This window comes from Periplaneta americana, chromosome 14 (assembly GCF_040183065.1).
Source record: "Periplaneta americana isolate PAMFEO1 chromosome 14, P.americana_PAMFEO1_priV1, whole genome shotgun sequence".
Taxonomy (NCBI): domain Eukaryota; kingdom Metazoa; phylum Arthropoda; class Insecta; order Blattodea; family Blattidae; genus Periplaneta; species Periplaneta americana.
The window spans coordinates 35,244,632-35,265,259 of NC_091130.1; the positions used below are offsets into that span (position 1 = coordinate 35,244,632).

The 20,628-nt window shown below is 34.3% G+C and overlaps 2 long non-coding RNA genes across 3 annotated transcripts in view; one reads left to right on the top strand and one right to left on the bottom strand.

The window, feature by feature from the left end:
* Positions 1-15,047, top strand: part of LOC138713253 (uncharacterized) — a 397,650-nt gene extending 382,603 nt beyond the window's left edge. Inside the window, exon 5 of one of the 2 annotated variants that reach the window (XR_011335806.1) lies at positions 13,999-15,047. This is a non-coding gene — a long non-coding RNA (uncharacterized lncRNA). The remainder of the gene's footprint in view (positions 1-13,998) is intronic. The other variant, XR_011335807.1, reaches the window with a different exon arrangement.
* Positions 1-20,628, bottom strand: part of LOC138713255 (uncharacterized) — a 1,167,998-nt gene that overhangs the window by 573,488 nt on the left and 573,882 nt on the right. The window lies entirely within an intron of this gene.

Below are 20,628 nucleotides of genomic sequence, written 5' to 3' on the forward strand. Positions count from 1 at the left end.
GAGAAATTATTTCAGTAGGCGTGTAGTGCAGAAATTAGTCTCAGTTGAGGTTTTTACCTGTGAGAGTCACTTTGTGCAGTTTGCATAGTACCTCAGTATCAGTAAGTGGAAGTTGGTGGAATTAACTATTGAAAAGAAGAAAGAAGTTATCGATCATTTGCGTTATGGTGTCAGTTGTAGGATAATTGCAGAAAAATTTGAAATTTCTAAAACAACAGTTTCAAACATTAGCAGTAATAGAACCTCAATATTAAATGCATGAGAACAAAATTTCAGTGGGGAAAGAAAAAGAGTTCGCAAAACTGTTAATGACGAACTAAATGACAAAATGTTTGAATACTGCAGTTCCTTAACATTATGTACAGTAATTTCCTTTCCGTTGCATGCTAAAAAGTTCTACTTCCCTCTACCTTGGACACCCCGTTAAGTTGGACAATTTTTTATTGAACCATACATTTCCAGGTTAGAGAGATTTCACTGTAGTAGCAGTAGCAGTAGCGGTAGTAGTAGTATTTCAATGAACTCAGCTTTCAATTTTAAAGGTTATTAAGAATCGGATTTCAACTTCGATGATATATGACCGACAAATCTTGTCTGGAGCCCTATTATATTAAGGCTTTTTCACTTGACGTAAATATACGACATTGGATCTCTAAGATTTACATCGCCTCGGGGAAAGCTATTCCAAGGTTTCTATAGCCCTTTAAGGAGAGATGATTTTTATATATTATGAGAAATTAGGAAAAACACCTGAAGTTAGATTACCATATATTTGTTCCTCATTTTCTTAGAGTTTGAAAATATTTGTGCTGAATGAAAGATATTTCGGCTATTGATTTAATCTCAAAGATTCTTATCTACTTCATTGTAAGATATAAATTAATTTCATTTTCTTTCTCCGGAAGTTATATTTTTCATTCTATTTATATAATTTTATGAGAAAAGATTTAGCTTAGCGTTATGGAATTTTCAGAACGTGTTAATAAATATATGATAGTCTTAGGGATATGCTACTGGAGTTAAATGACATCTGTGAGCAATACGAGATGAAGATAAACGCAGACAAGACGAAGACAATAATTATCGGAAGAAAAAATGAAGAAGATAAACATGCGAATTCGAAATGGGGCAGTAGAACAAGTGGACAGATTCCAATATTTAACGTGTATTATACTGTAAATAACATGAGTTGCTGCCAGGAACTCAAAACGAGGATAGCAATGGCAAAAGAAGTCTTTAATAGAAGCAGAAGCATCTTCTATGGACCTCTGGAAGAAGAATTAGGAGGAAAATAGAGACTAGTAAAGTGCTTTGTGTGGACTGTGGCACTGTATAGGTCAGAAACATGAACATTACGACGAAGTGAAGAGAAGCGAATAGAAGCACTTGAAATGTTGATATGGAGAAGAATGCAGCATGTGAAATGGTCTGACAGAACAAAAATAAGAAATGAATCTGTGTTAGAAAAATTGGTTAAGAAAGAAAAATGATGAAATTGATCAGGAAGAGAGAAAGAAATTGGCTGGGAAACTGGCTAAAAAGAAACTGTCTGCTAAAGAATGCACTGGTAGACATGTTTTTCTTTTTAGTTGATTATTTAACGACGCTTTATCAACTACTAGGTTATTTAGTGTCGATGAGATTGCTGATAGCGAGATGGTATTTGGCGAGATTAGGCCGAGGATTCGCCATAGATTACCTGGCATTCACCTTACGGTTGAGGAAAACCTCAGAAAAAACCCAACGAGGTAATCAGCCCAAGCGGGGATCGAACCCGCGCCCGAGCGCAACTTCAGACCGGCAGGCAAGCGCCTTAACCGACTGAGCCACGCCGGTGGCCTGAAAGAAATGGTGAACGGGAGAAAAGTTCGGGACAGAAGACATTATATGATAGAAAACTTTAAGATAGAAGGATCGTATGTGGAAACGAAAAGAGGGAAGATTGCAGAATGCTGGTTTTGCAGTGATGCCTCATTGGTGTTACTTATAAGGTTCAAACCTGTCTTCGGACAGTTGACTAAACAACTAAACAACAAATCATTATAAAGAATGAATATAGCTTACCAAAATACGGTGATGTAAGAATAATCTAAACAAAGAATAAAAATTATGTCATAGCTTACAATTCAATTTATTCAACTAGCTAGCTAGCGAGTACAAATTAAAATTATAAAATAAAAATGTTTCTAACCACTACCGTAAGAGCCAGGCTCGTGTACGGTGTGGTCATAGCCAAAAATATAACATAAAATTTACAAGGACAGTTTACTAAATACAGTAAGAACTTAATTCAAACCAATAAATAACACAAAAGAGCAAAAGAAGAAGAAGAAGAAGAAGAAGAAAGAGGCCTACAGTAAGTACTTAATTCAAACCAACAAATAAACACGAGAGCAAAAAAAGAAGAAAGAGAAAAAGAGAGAAAAACATATTTAATATAATTTGGCAATCAGATAGAAGCTAGTGATATTCAATAAAAACATAAATATGGTCAACAGAAATAAAAGGTAAAAAAATAACAAATTTGTTAATATTATATATCAAGAATAATTTTATAAATTTCTTTTTTTAAAAGCTTCAATTTTAAAATATTTCAAATTTGGAAAATGGTTTGTAATTTTATTATAAAGTCTTGGGCCGAAACTAGCACCATGTTTAAGAGCTGTACTTGTATGACATTTAGTCTCAATTTAATAGATAACAACAATACTAGGTCATTTAATTAGCCAACAGTTTTCTTTTTTAGCTCAGAAGAATTAATTACGATCGTTAGGATCAAATTTATGGTAATCTGATATCAGGCACTTTTAATTAATTTTTGGTACAACACTACAACCATTTTTCTTAAAATCCATTACATCTCCCGAGTTTGAATCCACTAATTTCGAATCCCATGGCTAGCATGGTATTCGCTAGACCACAGATAATAATCCCAATAACTTCGAAAATTTGTTTGTTTAACAATGCTTAGGTAATAAAGAAAATTGTATGCGAGTTTGTCGGAATTTAAGCTAGTGCACTTCTGTGATACTGAAACCTATACTTGTTCTGCAGGTTGTACTTTAGGAAGCAGTTTCCACTCTCACTCTCTCTTTTTCTCTTTCTCTCTCTTTCCTTTGCTATTGATTTGTATATATATATCGATGTGGTTTCAGAGGCCCACAACACCTCACGTAGATACGACACAACAAATCCATTCCCTGAACACATACGTGAATACACTTCGATGAGGTACTTGATATAATACAAATCGAGTTTTTTTTTTTACACACAGAAGAGGAAGATGCAAATTTACTACCCAAGCCAGAAGGGTAGGGACAATAAAGTAACTCTGCAGATACTCGCAATAAAATTCGATGACACGTCCCTTCTTTCCGTCTCTTTCTTGGTAGGTAGCTACCCAACACCAAGCTCGCTGAAGCGGTTCTCCTAACATTACAGTTTGAATTTTACGAGGTGATTTCTCTCCCTCTTTCCTAAACCAATCCTTTTGTATTGTACTGCCAAAAGTCCAGTGACCTGAGACTGTAACAAACATAATAACAAAAGGAAACCTCCGAAAAAAAAATTGTAATAAAGTATGAAACATTCGAAAGAATAACAAAAGGAAGAAAAACAAATAAAAAAACAATTTAGTAACCACCTAACATAAGAAGCGAGACAAAAATCGAATTAAGTACGTAGCTAACAACAAGTTTTTCTTAAAAAAATCTAACTTTGCTAAAGTTAACACTTTTTTTTTCCTCTCTCGTTCCCCACCCCTCGAACCACCCCTCAATAAACGCCTACAGAACCCACCGCTGCCACCACCTGTTGAATTCTAATTAATTTAATTTACGAGGACGACGACGAAGGACGCCGACGCCCTCCCCCGCCGCCGCCGCCTTCCCCTTCCTCACCCATCACCACCCCCTTTGCTCCCGGAATATTTGTCCCTGCTATACCAGACGCCTTAAGATCTGGAACGTCCTCTTGGCGGGGATGAGGGAGGCGGATAGGGGACTGCGCATGTGTCGAGACGCCACCCACCCTCTCCCTCGAGTTTCTCTCCTTCTCTTTCTTGTTCTACAAGCCATGTTCTAATAACACCACGACCTTCTTCCCAACTCTGTCTTAATGAGCAGTTAAGGGGCAATCTGTGTAAACGTTCTCATCAGAGGCTCCAGCTACACTGTTATACTCAAAGCCGATTTTCTGAATTTTAATCCTTAATCCAAGAGAAACATTACGTAATTCCATGTCTACGTTTTCAGCATTACGGAATCTGATATAAAGTGTAGAAACATAGATTGTTATTATAACAGGAGACTTAAACTTCAGAATTATAACCTCTAATCGAATGTTCTACTTTGTTTTTGCGTGTGAGTGTATGAAAGAACATAAAAATGATTGGACTGGAGGGCGTTATGGGGCAGGATAAAGAGTGATAAAACAGTAGAAATGCAGCTACGTACCAGAAATTGCGAACAAAATTAATCTACCTCTTTAAGTAATTATTCATATGGCCTAAATGGGCAGTTGCTGTATCTCCGAAACGTGTGATTGTAGTTCAACGAACCAAAAACGAAATCGTGGGCATTGACGGACTGTATTAATTAAAAATAATTAATATTCTGGTTTACAAAATAAATATTATGACACTAAATTTCTTCCACAATCGTGCACATTATCAATATCATTGCACTCACCCACAATTTGTAGGCGTACACCAAGTATATCGGGTACCATGATCCCATAATTTCGACCACAACGTATAGACGTAAAACCGCGTAAAATTAGCTGTACGATGACCCATCGCACACCTCGATTTCTTTCTTTTTTTAATTTCTCACATTTACGATAGATCTTTCAAGCATTCGCACATATTGAGGAACATCTGTGGTCAAAGAAACTGACTTGTAAAATTTGAGTTAAAACTTAATAGCTTTTAAAATGTGAAGTACTTTTATTAAATTTAATGTCCTGTTCCTCCAGAGTTTTTCTCAAGTCTCTGGGTATAGAATAAGATTACCAAATTTATGTCCTATTTCTTCAGAGTTTTTCTCAAGTCTCTGGGTATAGAATAAGATTACCAAATTTTATGTCCTATTTCTTCAGTTTTTCTCAAGTCTCTGGGTATAGAATAAGATTACCAAATTTATGTCCTATTTCTTCAGAGGTTTTCTCAAGTCTCTGGGTATAGAATAAGATTACCAAACTTTGTCATATTTCTTCAGAGTTTTTCTCAATTCTCCGGGTATAGAATAAGATTACCAAACTTTGTCATATTTCTTCAGAGTTTTTCTCAAGTCTCTGGGTATAGAATAAGATTACCAAATTTTATGTCCTATTTCTTCAGAGTTTTTCTCAAGTCGCTGGGTATAGAATAAGATTACCAAATTTATGTCCTATTTCTTCAGAGTTTTTCCCAAGTCTCTGGGTATAGAATAAGATTACCAAACTTTGTCATATTTCTTCAGAGTTTTTCTCAAGTCTCTGGGTATAGAATAAGATTACCAAATTTATGTCCTATTTCTTCAGAGTTTTTCTCAAGTCTCTGGCTATAGAATAAGATTACCAAACTTTATGTCCTATTTCTTCAGAGTTTTTCTCAAGCCTCTGGGTATAGAATAAGATTACCAAACTTTATGTCCTATTTCTTCAAAGTATTTCTCAAGTCTCTGCGTATAGAATAAGATTACCTAACTTTATGTCCTATTTCTTCAGAGTTTTTCTCAAGTCTCTGGGTATAGAATAAGATCACCAGACGTCCCCGTTTTCCGGAGACAGTCCCCGAATTTTTCTTTCTGTCCCCGGAAAATCCTCGGAATATCCCCGGATATACCTAATAATTTTTCCAAGTTATCCCCCGACTTTCATTGTCCATTATTAGTTTGGTCTAATGATCCTTGCACATTGCTGTGATAAATTTTAATAATGCAACATTGTTGCTTTATCATGATTTTATAATCAAAACAGAAGCTGAGGACGTTATCTAAGTTATTAAAAAAGTGAATCCCAGAAAATAAGAAAAATCTATTTCGCCATCAATAACACAACTTCCGGGCGTCTCTGAAGTGGCTCTTACTTCACAACTAAATTTTCATTCTCTCTTATGTATTTTATGAAAATGCTGTTCAATATTTCAGTGCCTGTGTTATTCACGAGATAAAATATCTACGAAGTGTAGAGGCTACTTATACTGCATTGCTGAAACTTCCTCTAGAACAGAGAAATTTGAAGAGACAGTTCATTATTTTTCTTCAAATGTAGATAGGCGTGACCTGGATAATTTATCTGATGGAATTTATTACTTGAAGAAATATGTGGTTTCAGATAAAATGACAAAATTGAATGAAGCAAAATTCTACCTTTGCTCAAAATGGAATGGAATTTTAATTTTTTTATGAGAAAATAATTTATGGAGTTACCTGAACTCTGAGTTGCACGCGCTGATAAATCTACATTTAAGTTTCCGGAAAGTTATCGCTGTAAATTATTAAATCAGTTATGTAACTCACTGTTTACTGATCTGTACCAGAAAGAGACATAAAGGTGTTCAAATTGCTTTTCTTAAAATATTTTTAGACTACCGTAATTAAGCCCTTGCTTAATAGCTTATAAGCATGAAGGAAACCTTTATTGAATACATTGAAAATAACGAAGTAATTAAATTTATATGACTATTTAACAGTGACATAGAAAACACCAACAATAGACCCGCAACTGTAGAAAGAGAATCTATGTTCGCATTAAAATCTACATTGAATAACCACAAGAACTATAAATTTTCGGAATCTATGCTCGTATTAAAATCTATAACCAAGAAAGAGACTCATCATTGTCGGAATAGAATCTACGCTCACATTAAAATCTATACTCATAAATCCCCAAGATTAAGATCAAATTTCGAAATGGAAACTATGTTCACATTAAAATCTATACTTAAATAGCCTAGGAGTTATAATGTCCGAATAGAATCTATGTCCACATTAAAATCTGTACTCAATCTTAAAATTAAGACCTATAATATTACGGGAATAGAATTTACGTTCACGTCAACGTCTCTACTGAAATATACCCAAAAGTAACGCCCATAATTGTCGAAATACAATCTATGTTCACATTAAAATCATTATTCAAATATCCACAAGATTAAGAGCTATAATTGCCGGAATCGAAACTATGTTCACAATAAAAGTTGTTCTCAAATAACCTCAAGATTAAGATCGGTAATTGTAGGAATAGAACCTATGTTTCCATTAACATTTTTACTTCAATAAGATCCAGAATTGTCGGATAGAAGTGATGATCACATTAAAATCTATACTACTCAAATAACCCTATAAATAATATCCGTTATTGTCGGAATAGAAGCTATGTTCAGGTTCACATTAAAATCTATAGGCTATTCAAATAACCCCAAGAATAAGAGCTATATTTGCCGGATCGAACCTATGTTCACAATAAAATTTGTACTCAAATAACCTCAAGATTAAGATCCGTAATTGTCGGAATAGAACCTAGGTTTGCATTTAAATCTATACTCAAATAACCCCAAGAATAAGACGACTTACATTTGCCGAAATAGAACTGATGTTCACATTTAAATCTATAGGCAAATCAAATAACCCCAAGAATGAGACCCATTATTGTCAGAATAGAATCTATTCAAATTCAAATAACTCCAAGAATAAGAGCTGTAATTGCCGAAATCGATCCTTCACTTTAAAATCTATACTCAAACTCTAAATTATGATCCGCAGTATTTCGCTGCGGGCTAAAGCAGGGATATGCACTGTCACCTTTACTTTTTAACTTCACTCTAGAATATGCCATTAGGAAAGTTCAGGATAACACAGAGGGTTTGAAATTGAACGGGTTACATCAGCTTCTTGTCTATGCGGATGACGTGAATATGCTAGAAGAAAATCCACAAACGATTAGGGAAAACGCGGGAATTCTAGTTGAAGCAAGTAAAGCGATAGGGTTGGAAGTAAATCCCGAAAAGACTAAGTATATGATTATGTCTCATGACCAGAATATTGTACGAAATGGAACTATAAATATTGGAGATTTATCTTTCGAAGAGGTGGAAAAATTCAAATATCTTGGAGCAACAGTAACAAATATAAATGACACTCGGGAGGAAATTAAACGCAGAATAAATATGGGAAATGCCTGTTATTATTCGGTTGAGAAGCTTTTGTCATCTAGTCTTCTGTCAAAAAATCTGAAAGTTAGAAATTATAAAACAGTTACATTACCGGTTGTTCTGTATGGTTGTGAAACTTGGACTCTCACTTTGAGAGAGGAACAGAGATTAAGGGTGTTTGAGAATAAGGTTCTTGGGAAAATATATGGGGCTAAGAGGGATGAAGTTACAGGAGAATGGAGAAAGTTACACAACGCAGAGCTGCACGCATCATATTCCTCACCTGACATAATTAGGAACATTAAATCCAGACGTTTGAGAAGCATGTAGCACGTATGGGCGAATCCAGAAATGCATATAGAGTGTTAGTTGGGAGGCCGGAGGGAAAAAGACCTTTGGGAAGGCCGAGACGTAGGTGGGAAGATAATATTAATATGGATTTGAGGGAGGTGGGAAATGATGGTAGAGACTGGATTAATCTTGTTCAGGATAGGGACCAATGGCGGGCTTTCGTGAGGGCGGCAATGAACCTCCGGGTTCCTTAAAAACCAGTAAGTAAGTAAGTAATTAAGTAAGTACGTTCCTACGTTGATATCAATAATTTTATAGAAATAATCCCATGAATAAGAACTGTATTTGTCAGAACTGAACCTATGTTCACATTAAAATTTTTATTAAAATTATATAACTCCAAGAATAAGATCACAATTGTCGAATCTAACCTTTGTTGATATTTAAATCTGTACAAAAATAACTCTAAGAATAAGACCTATAATTATCGGAAGAGAACCTATGTTGATATCACTAACTTTATTGAAATAACAACAAGATTAAGATCCATAATTATCGGAATTCAAAATATGTTCACATTAGAATGTTTACACAAATAACTTCAAGAATAAGACTATAGGCCTAGGCATAATTGTTAAATAGAAAAATAAAATCTTGCCCAGAACAATACCAGAATTGTCGGAATAGAAACTACGTTCAAATTAATATTTGTACTCAAATAACCCCAAGAGCAAGCTCCACAATAAATTACTGTCGGTATTGTTCGTCAAATTACTCTGCATAATAAAGGAATCTTTATATAATTACAATTTTAGTGGTTACATTGTCTTCATCTCAAGACACACTCAAATCGTATCTTCAAAGTACACAAGTATGAGAAATTAATTAATGAAAATATATTAAATCTTATTATTACTCTACGTGCAGATATGTTGTACGAAATACGCCCACAATAAAGTGAGGGGAGAATTGTAATTTCTTTTGTAACAAAATGAAGAGTCGAGAGGAATTTTCTAATAAAACACATCTATATGAGTGAGTCAGATATTTTACAAGCCAACCTGCAATATAAGAATTATTCATTTTTAAAATTCATTGAACCATGTACAAACAGCATTTCTGAGAGTAGCTTGTAGCTTTTTTTATTTCCTTAGCTTCCCTCTCTTTTAAATATACTAGTCGCGAAATACAAGTACCGGCCTTAAGAGTACATATAACTCTACCAATTTAGATGACGAAGCACAAAAAAGTATTATTTTATAACATATATACGTGCGCTTCTTTATTTCCTTTTTCCTTCTTATATTCCTTTTTTTCTCTATTCTGCACCCATCCCAGCTCCGCACATTTCTTCCACATTTATTCACTTCTATTCCTCCCTCTACACCCCCTCAGACCTCCTATCTCGAAACCATTTCTTCTGCATCCTACTCTTGAAGCTACCGCTAGAGAAATTCTGTCTTCTCTCCCCGAGGAACCCTCCCAGCCTCCCTCTTCATCTCGGTGCCCCCGGAAACCCCAGCAGTCAAGCACTCGCTCTGTAGCTCCACAGAACCAAGGTGAATAAAGATTCACTTGGATAAATAATACTACACTCTGCTACGAGCTTTTATTCTAATACAGTACATTTCAAATTCTGGCACACCAAGTAATGGTGCTTTATACTAATATTATTTCGCTCTATGCAAAATTCAGTATTGTGACAGAGACACATATGCCAACATTTTGTGATGTAAGTACTGTATTTCAAAACGATGCAGGCCTATATCATGCAATAAGTGAAATACTTTCTGGTTTATTTTCTTGAAAAGTCAAATAAACGAAAAATGAAAAACAAACACTTCTTTTTTTCCAACTTGCAAATAGAAGTAAACTTTAGAACTAAAGACGTAAAACATCTGTCTTTGGTCCTATTTTGTTTTTAATAGGCCTATATATATTAATGATTTACTGACAATTAATTTAGAAAAAAATCAATGATATGATATTTTCGTATGCGGACGACACTGTTGTTATTTTTGCAGGTAAAACTTGGGAAGTTATTTATCTTAATGCAAATAATGACAACAAATTTATTGAACATTGATTTGATTCCAATCTACTTATCTTAAATCGTACTAAAACTACGATTGTACCATTTTCGTTAACATCTGTTGGTATGAAATCGCCTGACCCGCCCTTGATTTTAAAAATTCATACGTCCAATTTTATTGTTCTTCTAATAATTGTAAATGTCGTATTCTTAATGAACGTCCTCAAATTAAGTATCTCGGAATAATAATCGACGAACACTTACGTTGGGATAGACATGTTCTTTCTTCTTTAGATTAAGACAAATTATACACTATTTTGTTAACCTACGAAATTACTTGACTATCGATACTTTACAAATGATTTACCTCGCGTTGGTACAAGCTATATAATAATATGGTATTATAGGATGCGCAAGTGGACAGCTTCAAATACTTGGGGTGTAATATGAGGGGCTCACAACCAGAGTAGACCAAGTCTACCAGTGGTCAGTTTGTGGATTAATACAATCTCGGGTGAAGAAAACTTAGATTTATTCATTGCCATAACAAACAAAGTCCATAACTCATTTTTTACTCCACAGAGGGCAGCATTTCCTATGGAAGGTGAAGGTTGCTAAGCGTGAGCCAGGAACTTTGAGACTCAATTTCTCAAAATTATTCCAGAAGGACTTGGTCCATTCTGATTGTGAACCCCTCATATAAGCAGTAACATGAACTGCTATCAGGAAGTCAAAAGGAGGATAGCAATGGCCAAGAATCCTTTTAATAGAAAAAGGAGCATCTTCTGCAGACCTGTAGAAAAAGAACTAAGGAGGAGACTAGTGAAGTGCTTTGTACGAAGTGTGGCATTGCATGAGACAGAAACATGAACATTACGACGAAGTGTAAAGAAGCAAATAGAAGCATTTGAAATATGGATATGGAGAAGAATGGAACGTGTGAAGTGGAAAGACAGAGTAAGAAATGAAGCTGTGTTGGAAAGAGTAGGTGAGGAAAGAATGATGCTGAAACTGATCAGGAGGAGAAAAAGTAATTGGTTGAGTCACTGGCTGAGAAGAAACTGCCTGCTGAAGGATGCACTGGAAGGGGTGGTGAACGGGAGAAGAGTTCGGAGTAGAAGAAGGTATCAGATGTTAGACGACATTAAGATATATGGATCATATGAGGAAACAAAAAGGAAGGCAGAAAATAGGAAAGACTGGAGACAGCTGGGTTTGCAGTAAAAGACCTGTCCTTGGGCAGAACACTAAATGAATGAACAGGATGGGGTCGTGCTTTTAGTACCTCCCTCATGACAATACCACTGCCACAGAAAAGAATAATAAAAACGTCTTAATAAGCCTCTTGATTATCCCTCAGAAGCGTTGTATCCTGAATTTGAAGTATTTAATATCTATAAAATTTATAACAACGTCGTATTGAATTTCGTAGATAAAAACCGAATCATATTTAATTTGTATTCACATAAATACAAAACTAAAGATCAGACAATATTTAGGCCAATGTTTAACGGACCTAAATGTGACAAAACTGTAGCTAATAAGAATAGTAGCAACTTTGGTCCAAGGCTCTATAACATGATAACAGCTAAATTCCCAAACATTCAATTTCCTAATGTTTCTTAATTAAAAAGAAAAAATAAAAATAAAATTATTGTTTAAGTCTAAGGTGAAAATGTAAAGTTTCAATTGTTGTAATATTTGTGATTTTCCTTTTCTCTTTTCAATTTTTATTCTGTTAATTAATATAATACTTAACTCAACATTTTGTGGAATGCCCCCTGAGCACGTGTAGACTATCGTCGGCTTAGAGTGTAAATCTGCTAACCGCAAAAATAAAAAAAATAAAAACAAAATAAAAAATCACAAGGGAAGCAAAAAACTGAGTTACAGAGTAATTTAATAGTAATATGCGTTACAAGAGCGGTATGTTGAAGTTTTCATGTTCGAGGAAAAGTTTGAAAAAGCGAAACGTAGTTGAGCTTTTTTAATTTCCGAGAATTGAAAGAAAGCATACCGCTCGTGTATCGTACATTATTTTGCGCAAAGATCGTTTATTACATACCTGAAAGAGGAATTTCTAATTAGTTGCAAAGAAATCTCCATCTTGGTTTCTGTTCAATGACGGCAAATTTGCAAAACAAAAATATCTATCTTCAACATTGTTGCTTTAAAATATTTTCTGTGTTTACTATACTCCAGCAGGCCGTGATATACGTCTATCTTTTTTTTCTCCCAGTCTATAAATGAGAAACTTAAAACAAACGGTAAGGTTATGTAATAATTTAGAGTTTACTTAATTGTTGCAAATATTTAAAAACAATAATTAACAGTGCAATTTAGGTGAAATTGCAGTGGTAAGTTTCCAATTTATAATTATTACTATACAGTATTGAACGTCTCTAAAAATAATATGTTAAAAACCTAAATCAGTAAAATCAATATGTCATTTAAGCGGTAAGAAGAGGGAAATTATTATGTGTGTTAGGTTGGGAATACTGAATGTGGAATTTTAGACTTTCGGCGGATTGGTTTTGTGCGGAAACCAAGCAAATACGCACGATCTCGCACAAACTAATTTTTTTGATTCCCTTGTAAAATGTTCCTTTTGGCGGTTAGCAGGTTTACAGTCTAAGCCGACGCTATGTAGGCTACTCTTTCTGGTGGTGTTTGAATGATTTTATTAAAAAAATGTATCTTCGTTCTAGCAATACCTGATTCAACTTATAAATGTTATACTCTTAACCTATGTTTATGCATTACATGTACTAGTAAAAGTATCTTATGATCGTTCACTCCTACTGCGGCATGTGGACGTGAGGCCAGTAATCAGCTGGTCCGTTTTTGCCCTTCATGGACTGTTCGCGCTACGGATTGGTATAGTGGGGCTTATCTTATTCGTTCAACTTCTGAGGTTATTCAATGTCAACATGGACGGGAAACGAATAATACAATTTTTCTGGAGCCCTTTACAATAGGTAGGCCTAGATTTCATTTATGTGACGTAAATTTCCATTACATACATTTTATCTTTCCACGCTAGCGGAAGTAGAGTGAAAGCGGCAGTGCAAAGCGCAGCTGCCCAGACGCTGTCCGCTGAGCGCTCGGTTGAGTTTAAAACAAGGGATACAGATATGGCTGGTGGATTTTATGCTCACGAACTTCAGGATATTTACAAAATTTATGTAGAAGCGAAGTATGTCGCACAGCAGCACTTGAAATCATTAAAAAAAATACATTTTCCGTATTGTCGGTTTCCTACGCGTTCAACGTTTGTTGCTGTTGTCCAGCGATTAGGATTAAGACAAAATAAATTGTCAGATGAGTGGCTAATTTTATTGCATGAAAAAAAATGTTCGAGTTACAAAGGAACTAAATTTTTGTTGTGGGATCTGTTTGAAGAGATTACCTTCTACACCCGTAAACTATCGTTCAATAGTATTTGTGGCTTAGAAATGACACTAATAGAAAATTACAAATCTATTCTTTCTCAGTTCCAGTATTTAATTCTTAACCATATTTTGGTCTTTTTTCGTTTCAGGCATATAAGACGTGAGAATATTCTGGCATGGGTTTAGCACAACGCAGAGCTTCAAATTAACATCTATTCCTGAGAAAATATTCAAGATCATATTCTTCAGACAGCAACAAAATATCAAATTACAATTCCTTGTCTAAGCATAGGCCTAAATTTAACGAAATAATATTGACCGAAGAGGTATTGTGATACATATTATAACTGAAGTAAGACATTATCTGGCCTAGCATACGACAATGACAATTAGGTAATAAACAAAGAAGATGAAAAAAGATTTTCGAAATGAGATTTTAAGTGTTGTGGCTGGCTAAAGTTGATGAATATATAGAAAAGTGAAGAGCTCAGGAAAGAACTGCAATACTGAACATTACAAGAAGATATTAAATGTTAGATTTTCAAAGATTAGTTTGTGAAGAATAAGCTGTGATTACAAACCGTATCTTTAGATTTATTGTCTCCTTTGGAGTTTTAATTACAGATTCCGCCATTATAGCCATATTGCTAAAGGCATTAAACCTACTGAGTTCGTTATATCTGACTTATCAAACAATTGAATACACATAATTTGTTTCACTTCTATATAATAATATTACTATATCCTGTTCGACTATTGTTACAACTAAAATCAAATGAAAGTATAAATGTTTGAAGTAATGAGAGGTTCGGGAGTAAAACATGGTAAGTGCGTTATGGTGTTTAGGAGGTACTGGGTAGGTAAACATTTATAGCCTATACGCAACAATTTGTAGGCTATAGTTACCAGGAAAATAGAATCTGCATACTTCTGCCATCTGTTGAAATGTTGGAAAACTAAATACTGAATGTAAGATGCCATATTATACGCTACATATCTCATTTTAACAAAATGTCAGTTACCATGTTTTACGCCCGAGCACCTCATAATATATGTGACATTAAGAATGTACTGTATTGTTTATATTTTCCTGTTCATGATGTAAATTATGGTAAAATAAATCTATGTTATGTTTATATCTGAAATAACATTCAAACCTAACAAATTTTAGGTTAATTGCGCAGTAAATCTCAGAACATGATCAAAATCCTAAATGATTCTTTATGTCAAAAAGCAATTCGATTAAAAACTATCGGAGTAATTGGAAAGAACATGTGAAGCATTTGTCAGGAACAGTAATTACAAAAATAATATAAAAATTAATTACATTCTTCGTGGAAGAAATTGCTTAGGAAGACCTAGAAATATGTCTGATAATCAGTTCTTTCTTTCTGTGGTTGGAACAGACCGAAAGACTTAAAAATTAATGAATAACTATAATTGTGACAGAAGAGGGCATAACTGTATTAAAATGAAAGATAGAAACTTCTTAAAGACGAAATTAACGTACTAAATGGTGTTTTACGAAATATATTTCAATCTGTAACTTGATACGCCCTAGAATTATAGGACTGGAAAAACGATATTAACTTTATTTTTGGTCTAAATGTTTTCCTCCGCCTACGAATGATTCTTATTCAGAGGCTTGTGATGCCCCATTTTGATTATTGTGATTCCTTGCTGACAAATATAACCCACAACCTAGCAGAGACTACAACGTAATCATAATATATGTCTGCAATACGTACACATTTCATCATGTAACACCATCTATCGAGCTTCTATCTTGGGTTCACCTGAAGGAACGAAGCATCATGCATTCACTGACACTACTATTTAAAATCTTGCATACCTCTACTCCTACTTATCTAGCAGCAAGTTTTCAGTTTCTCACAGCAGTACGGAATCAAAATCAAGCATTTCTTTCTATTCCTCATCACAAACGTCATTATATTCATCCTCCTATATAGTATTATTTCCTCATCAGGAATTGCCGGATGCTATTGAAATTCAAAATTGAGTTACAAACATATTTTTTTCTAATAAAATTTACTATTAATAAGTTACTAAATGTGCTCATTACAGCCTTTGTATAATAATTTATAATAAATTACACTTATTGTTTGTATTATTAAGTATACTTGCCTTTTCTCGTTTAGTTATTTAGATTAATATTAGGATGTAATATAGATTTTTTAAGCATTGTTTAATAGTACATAAATTTAACATTTAGAATGCTTTTGCATTAGGCCTAAATTTTTTATTGTGTTACTGTAATTATAAACGTTATTTTTGTTCTGTTTAATTAAAAGTTATTAATTATTTTCTTCGCTGCTGTTCTAAAATTTTGTATGTACTCATAGGCCTATTTCTGGTAGTGAGGAAGAGAAGGCCAGGTGGCTTTAAGTTCATTGGAATAAATATAATAATAATAATAATAATAATAATAATAATAATAATAATAATAATTATAATAGTATTAATAATAATAATAATAAAAATAATAATAATAATAATAATATAAAAATAAAAGTACATAATAATATTATTATTAACTGCACGCATTGTATTCTTCGCCTGACATAATTAGGAACATTAAATCCAGACGTTTGAGATGGGCAGAGCATGTAGCACGTACGGGCGAATCCATAAATTCATATACAGTGTTAGTTGGGAGACCGGAGAGAAAAATACTTTTGGGGAGGCCGAGACGTAGATGGGAGGATAATATTAAAATGTATTTGAGGGAGGTGGGATGTGATGATAGAGACTGGATTAATCTTGCACAGGATAGGGACCGATGGCGGGCTTATGTGAGGGCGACAATGAACCTGCGGGTTCCTTAAAAGCCATTTGTAAGTAGCCTAAGTAATAATAATATTAGAATCATGCAACAAGCTCCAGTAGTTAAAAGAAATATCAGCCACCTACAAGATATGGAACTTAACAAGCGGGACTCGTGCTGCAAAGCTGCACTTGCGCGTTGGTTGATCACCTGGTTGGAGTTTATTTTTTCCGAGGTTTTCCCGTATTGTAGGACTAATCCCAAGTAAGCCCATGGTAAACCCACTGATACTTTATAGGAAACAGTTGATAAATCATCATTAAATAAAAGATTAAAACAGAAATATTGGTAGGCCAGAAAGCGCTGAACATATCAAATAATAAACGAGCTACAAAGAGACATTCGGTACCATGCAATAATGGTGACGAAGTTTTGGTAAACAAGAACAATGAACGCAGACAAAGTGTTGAATCAGAAGTTCAGATATGAGAACTGGGCTAAACTCTGGTGTTTTGCGTCTGGTAGTAGTTCCATCTCGTCTCCCACCTTGCCTTGCTTGCTGACTCGGGGGTAACTACCCCACTCCCCTTTTCCTTCATCTCTCCCTCTCTAGAGAGAGACTTATTGCCTCCAGAACGAAACATCCGCCTTCCGTACTTTTACCTCCCCCCCCTCCACCCCACATCAGCAGCATCCAACCCAGTTATCTTACAACCAGGCTCCTCAACCTTCTTCTTCGTTTCTTTCTTATTTTCCTCCTCCTCTTCTTCTCTCGTGCCCCAGACTTTGATCTCGAGGCTGTTGTACCGTGCAACATCTGACTTAACCACATCAGCACAGAAATACATTTTTTTTTTTTACATTTTTACCTCATCCCACCTTTCCTGTATTCTCTTTTTCATATAATTTGAATGTTAGTGTATATAGGACCAAATGTACAAGATGCTACGCAAAAAGAGTAACCACATATAATAAAATGAACCATTTCAGTAGCCACGGATTTATTGTGGATTCAATTTTAACTTCAAAGAATTTCATCTTCAATTTCGATCGTGTAAAAAATAGGTTCATCATTATTACGTCATCGTAAATAAAGAATCTTTCATATTCACATTTTTACCTCATCCTACCTATCCTGTATTCTCTTTTTCATATAATTTGAATGTTAGTGTATATAGGACCAAATGTGCAAGATGCTACGCAAAAAGAGTAACCACATATAATAAAATGAACCATTCCAGTAGCTGCGGATTTCTTGTGGATTCATTTTTAACTTCAAAGAATTTCATCTTCAATTTCGATCGTGTAAAAAATAGGTTCATCATTATTACGTCATCGTAAATAAAGAATCTTTCATATTTACATTTTTACCTCATACCACCTTTCCCGTATTCTCTTTTTCATATAATTTGAATGTTAGTGTATATAGGACCAAATGTACAAGATGCTACGCAAAAAGAGTAACCACATATAATAAAATGAACCATTCCAGTAGCTGCGGATTTCTTGTGGATTCATTTTTAACTTCAAAGAATTTCATCTACAATTTCGATCGTGTAAAAAATAGGTTCATCATTATTACGTCATCGTAAATAAAGAATCTTTCATATTTACATTTTTACCTCATACCACCTTTCCCGTATTCTCTTTTTCATATAATTTGAATGTTAGTGTATATAGGACCAAATGTACAAGATGCTACGCAAAAAGAGTAACCACATATAATAAAATGAACCATTCCAGTAGCTGCGGATTTCTTGTGAATTCATTTTTAACTTCAAAGAATTTCATCTACAATTTCGATCGTGTAAAAAATAGGTTCATCATTATTACGTCATCGTAAATAAAGAATCTTTCATATTTACATTTTTACCTCATACCACCTTTCCCGTATTCTCTTTTTCATATAATTTGAATGTTAGTGTATATAGGACCAAATGTACAAGATGCTACGCAAAAAGAGTAACCACATATAATAAAATGAACCATTCCAGTAGCTGCGGATTTCTTGTGGATTCATTTTTAACTTCAAAGAATTTCATCTACAATTTCGATCTTGTAAAAAATAGGTTCATCATTATTACGTCATCGTAAATAATAAAATTCTGGGACATTTTTCAATAATTAAACTAGTTCTGTACGGTAGAACCTATACTTATTATACATGGTAATGAAGGGAGTGGAGTGAACGGTTAATCGAAAAAATCGGATAATTCGTACCATACAAAGTTTTCATAAATTAAGTGCATAATACAGTTTCTTAATTTCCTCGATGATCCTGTGTTTTTAACACGCCAGGTAGTGGATCAGAAGTTCACTAATTTAAGTCTGGTTTTCCATGAAGGATTTTTAAGGGCCAAGGAATCTCCTTATGACGGCTGTCTGTGAAAAGATAAGAATACAGTGGAAGCTCTTAAGTTAGACAGAAATCAAGTTCGACACCCTATAGTTCGACTGCTTACGTAGGAGAATTAGACACGCCCCTCTACGGGCATTAAGAAATGGGTTTGCCATTTGAATGGGAATTGGTTCTGTCCTTTGTAGTGATACTTTTGTTAAAGGAAAACATAATATTTTATTGATTAGGACATCCATATTGATCACTGATTTTAAATTAATGAACTCTTCTTCCTCTGTTTGAGAATTGTGCCGTTTGTGAAACGGAACTGTCGAAACCCACTGTGATACTACAGGGACATCACTTTATTTTTACCAACATTTTTAACATTAACCTCGCTATACTCGGAAACACTGTTGCCCCCTTCCATTACAGGAGTTTGATGTTACTAGTGCAATATGTAAACAAATCATTTTACTAGCTATAGGAGGAGAGAAAAGTAGTGTATCCATTTATGTTGTAGGGAAATACGATATTACGATTTTCAGTTTGATCATCACTTTTACGGAATTTATCAAAATACAGTAGAGTAGTAACATTTTTTTTTCAAAAACTCAACTTTTCAGGCGGCTATGTTAGTTATGTAATGTCTACTTTATTTAGCATATTAATTATTGATGTTAGCATACAATATAGAGAGTGCATTTAAATTGAGGGGGTCGTAAGTAAAGGGCTGTAAGTGCACTTAAGTTACTTTTGAGAAAATGGGGTTTAAATATTTAAGCTTTCGTAAAATCGGTGAAATTTTTATTTAAATTTTAATGTGTGATGCGATTAAAATATCCCTTGGCCACTAAAATTTTAGATACTTTTGCTTACACTGGATGCACTTAACTCATGTTATTACAAATGTCACTAGCATTCCTTTGCTTCTAGCCACCTCAATTCAAAAAAGGCTAATCCGAATTTTTAAACAAGTTGCTGAAAATGGTTGCCGTTCATTACAATGCAGGCTTCAATTCAGTACGCATATTATTAAAAACATCTTGCAGCATATTCTCTGAAATTGAATTTATCGTTTCTTGAATATAATTTTTTAGTACGATATTATTAATATAGGTTCTTTCTTCTATAGAAAACGCAATCATATTTATGAAACCCACTGTACACTGCAGTGTTTACTTCACTGCTTGAAGACTTCGAATGCAACAGCGGCCGTAAGTTTGTGTGTCTGACGGGAGCAAGGACATTAGTGAAGGGGTGAGGGTGAAGTACATTCAGAAATGCAGGTACAATAAAAATGCAAGTAAAAATAAAATGATGTCCCTGTAGAAGCGCATACATTGATGAATATGATTATGAATGTGACTAACTCAGTATTATACATTTTGAAAATATTCCATGTTCTTTGATTACTTTCAGACTGTATTGGACGTAGGAAATGGCTAGTAAAAATATGTCGGGTTGATACAAATGGCTTGGAGCTCGCGTACATAGGCTATTTCACTAAAGTAACCAAAACCAATTGCAAGAACACAATAATTTTTTTCTCCCATTTATAATAGACCTAAATATCTTTGTCACTGGTCACTAGAGATGAACAAAACTAACTGCCGCTCTCGCTCCCTGTGTTCGTTGCATTTATCTTTCGAGTTT